The sequence below is a fragment of the Lycium ferocissimum genome, chromosome 11 (assembly GCF_029784015.1).
Source record: "Lycium ferocissimum isolate CSIRO_LF1 chromosome 11, AGI_CSIRO_Lferr_CH_V1, whole genome shotgun sequence".
Classification (NCBI taxonomy): Eukaryota; Viridiplantae; Streptophyta; class Magnoliopsida; order Solanales; family Solanaceae; genus Lycium; species Lycium ferocissimum.
The window spans coordinates 20,172,972-20,177,447 of NC_081352.1; the positions used below are offsets into that span (position 1 = coordinate 20,172,972).

A 4,476-nucleotide genomic window follows, 5' to 3' on the forward strand; every position below is an offset into this window, starting at 1 on the left:
AGGGGGGAGTTTTTTAACATGGCCGGCGGCCAACAAGCAGCAACCATCATCTCTTATGAGCTTTTTTTAATAAATAAAGTAGACATATATCATTCAGGCTATTATTGTGGAGAGAAAGAAAAATTGTGTCGGTGCTTTTACATATTTGCTTTTAGTTTTTTTTTTTTTTAAAAAAAATATTATTATTGAGGTAATTCCCTTAATATAAAATCAACGTGGAATACCATTGTACTCAAATTGTCTCTCAAACCCATAGTAACTTTCTTCCTCCTCCACCTTCCCCTTTCATGGGCATTTCTCTAGATTACAGAGATACTTTTTCTTTCCAATTTTGCAATTAAACCCAAATATATAAGGAAAGAGCGTATTTGAGCCGAAGGTAAATAGCCTTTTCATCTTATTAAGAGTAAGGTTTGCGTACATCTTTACCCTTCTAAGTCTACGTACATCTTTACCCTCCCTGGACCTCACTTGAGATTACACTGAGTTTTTTGTTGTTGTTGTTGTATATAAGAAAGAGATTCTTAAGTCGAGGTCTACTCTACCTTTTCAAGATAAAGGTAAGGTGTGCGTACCCTCTATCCTCTCAAATCTTCACTTGTAGGATTATACTGAGTTTGTTGTTGTTGTCATCGTATATAAGGAAAGAGCGCATAGAGAGGAAAAATGGAGGTTGATGGCGCCGGAGGCGGCGGTGCTAGGGTGGTTGGAGGTGGAGGAGGATGTTGCTCCGGGAAGAGAAAAAGCATTTATAAAGGAATAAGGATGAGGAAGTGGGGAAAGTGGGTTGCTGAAATTAGAGAGCCCAACAAACGGTCCAGGATATGGTTGGGCTCATATTCAACGCCCGTGGCAGCGGCACGGGCTTACGATACGGCTGTTTACTATCTTCGCGGGCCCTCAGCCCGGTTAAATTTCCCTGAGTTGTTAGTCGGTGATGGCGGGCTCAGTGATTTGTCTGCTGATTCAATTCGTAAGAAGGCAGAAAGTTGGTGCCAGAGTCGACGCTACCCAAAGCTCACTGGCTAGTCATGACCACAGCCACAACCATGATCAGCAACGGCTACGTGAATCTAGGAACCATCTTTGTGAAAGTGAAAACCCGGCCCGGTTAAAACCATGTTGGTTTCAGGAAAGCCCGATTTGAACTTGAAACCCGAGCCTGAAGACCCAGAACTCGATTGTTGGTGAGTTTTGGTGATGGTGGGCTCATTCAATTCGTAAGAAGGCTGTGGAAGATGGTGCTAGAGTTGACGCTATCCAAAACTTACTGGTCATTCACGAACACGGCGACAGCCATAACCAACAACGGCGACAAAGCCCAGCCCGATTAAAGCCATAGTTGGTTTCAGAAGAAGCCCGAGCCCGAGGACCCAGAACTCGATTACTGGTGAGTTGCTAAGAAGTAAGAACACAAGCAGCCTTTAATCTCCAAATTCCAAAACGTGGCAGCTAGGACTGTTTTATTCTTGAGTTATCATCTCCTCTTTTTCATTGTAAAAATTGTCGAGCCTAATCTGAATACAACAGCACTGATGTTGTAACATGCAAAAGGAATTAATGTAAATACGTCTTTGTTAAATGCAATTCTAGCATCTCTATTTTTTATTTTTGTGGGATATTTGGATGATGACAGAATTGGATTGCAAATAGTAGTATGAAGGATATCTCCTCATCTATACAGATGAACTTTGTGGCTAGATATTCATAATTGTTGTACTGGTGGAGAAGATGCGCGTAAATTGAAATTATTCAGCTTAATTTTTTTTTTTTTTTTAAATAAGTATATGTTTATGATAGAAATTATTATTTTAAAAGTAATTTATGGAGAATTTAAAGTAAAATAATAATTTTTACGTACTGAGTTTTTTGTTGTTGTTGTTGTTGTTGTTGTCAGATATAAAGGAAGAGGTTCTTAAGCCGAGCATCTAATAGTTCATCGAAAACAGCCGTCTCTAATTTTCGGCGTGCTGCAGAAGGCCTGCGTACCCTCTACCCTCTCAAACCTCACGTATAGGATTACACTGAGTTTTTTGTTGTTGTCGTATATAAGGAAAGAGCGCATAGAGAGGAAAAATGGAGGTTGATGGCAGCGGAGGCGACGGTGCTAGGGTGGTTGGAGGTGGAGGAGGATGTTGCTTCAGGAAGAGAAAAAGCATTTATAAAGGAATAAGGATGAGGAAGTAGGGAAAGTGGGTTGCTAAATTAGAGAGCCCAACAAGCAGTCCAGGATATGCTTGGGCTCATATTCAACGCCCATGGCAGCGGCACGGGCCTACGAGACGGCTATTTACTACATCTGTGGCCATTGGCCCGGTTAAATTTCCTGAGCTGTTAGTTGGTGATTGCAGGCTGAATGATTTGTTTGCTGATTCAATCTCGTAAGAAGGCTATAGAAGTTGGTGCTAGAGTTGACGCCACCAAAGCTCACAGGCTATTCACGACCATGGCCACAACCATGATCATTAATGGCTACATGAATCTAGGAACCATCTTTCTGAAAATGAAAGCCCGGCCCGGTTAAAGTCGTGTTGGTTTAAAAAAAAGCCCGATTTACAGTTGAAGACCCAGACCTCGATTACTCGGTGAGTTTTGGTGATGGTGGGCTTAGTGATTTGTTTGCTAATTCAATTCGTTAGAAAGCTATAGAAATTGGTGCTAGAGTCACGCTATCCAAAAGTCACTCACACAAAGAACGACGACAAGAAGGCCCGGCCCGATTAAAGCCCCGTGGGTTTTCGTGAGAAGCCCGAGCCCGAAGACCCAAACTTGATTACCGGTGAGTTGCTAAGAAGTAAGAACACAAGCAAGAATTTCCAAATTCCAAAACGTGGCAACCGTAGGAGCTCGTTTGATGTTGCCGTTAAAAAAGAAATTATATGTTCGCTTTATAAATGTTCCCAAAGGAGCCTAATTTTATTTTATTTTTGGCTTATTTGGGTTAGACAAAATTCGCTTTAAGCTTTTTTGGCCACCAAACACTTCAAACCGAAACAATTTTTTTATAAACTATTTTGAGCAACTTATAAGCCAATCCAAATGGGTTCTAGGACTGTTTTATTCACTGAATTATCATTTTTTTTTTTGCCCCCTAATGTTGAGCCTAATCTGAGTACAACAGTACTGACGTTGTCACATGCAAAGGGAATTAATGTAAATACCTCTTTGCTAAATGCAATTCTAGCATCTTTATTTATTTACTTTTTTGTGGGATATTTGGATGATGACAGAATTTGATTGCAAATAGTAGAATGAAGAAGGATATCTCCTCATCTATACAGATGAACTTTGTCGCTAGATACTCATATTTTTAGTACTGGTGGAGTACCTCTTACAATAGTTAAAAGATGCGCTTAAATTGAAATTATTTTAATATTTCAAATTCAGCTTAAAATTATTTAAAAAAAATAAGTATATGTTTATTATATAATTTATTATTTTGAAAGTAATTTATAGAGAATTTCAATTAAAATAATAATTTTTACGTACAAATTAACTTCTCCTTCAAACAAATTCATGTCCAGATATAATTGAGCTTCTAAATATCTTTTTTTCTAACTTCATTTCAAATATTTTGTTTTTGTTTTTTCCTTCAAATACTGTCCAAACTTGAATCAATTATTAAGGTTCGCGCATATTGGTTGAGAGTTGAGTTCGATGACAATGGCGATTAATTATTGTAGGTTGTTCGCCTGTATCATCATAGCATATGTGAAACAACAATAGATTCTCAATAGATAGTTTCTGTTGGATAATGATGATGTTCGGTCAATTTTTGTACACTTTAATTATTCTATTGACTATATACTATTGCCTTAGCTCTAATATACATGTCTTAATTATTGGTATTTGTAGAGTCAAAACTATTTTTTTATCATACCTTTTAAAAATATTTTTAATTAATTTTAATTATTGTACCTTATACCTAGGTATTTTTATATGCTTTTTAAATATGTAAATTTCTTTTTTAAAAATTAAAAGTTTTATCTCCAAATTTGCAATATACATAATTAGTTTAATTTATTGTACCACTCCGAATTAAACCCACACATAAATGTATAGGAAATTCGCAAGAACTGGATATATATAGTATGTGTGTGTGTGTGTGTTAAGTGACCACATGATTCTGGGTTCTGGCAGTGGTTAAGACACTGAAAGAGAATAATGTTTTTAAAATAATGATCATGAACGAAATATTTAATGAGTGTAAATTTTAAAATGCACTTGTTTTAGGGGTAGATTGCAACTTTACATTATAAGCAAGGAGTATTCAAAATTTTAAAGTCTGGATCCTTCACTAATTGAAAAAATAGCCAGCTCGAGCTGTGACTTCAAGGCCGTTTAACAATGTTGAACAAGTACTTACTCTATACGATAGCTGGGAGCAGTTCGTGATCTTCTTTTTGTTCATTAGATGGACATATAATATAGTACTATAGTAAATTGTTATAAAGTGGAGCATTTAAAATTTGGAAG

The 4,476-nt window shown here is 37.0% G+C and overlaps 1 pseudogene; it reads left to right on the forward strand.

Annotated features, from left to right (window-relative positions):
• Window positions 1-564: 564 nt before the first annotated feature.
• On the forward strand, window positions 565-1,617 carry LOC132036866 (ethylene-responsive transcription factor RAP2-10-like; annotated as a pseudogene).
• Window positions 1,618-4,476: the final 2,859 nt, after the last annotated feature.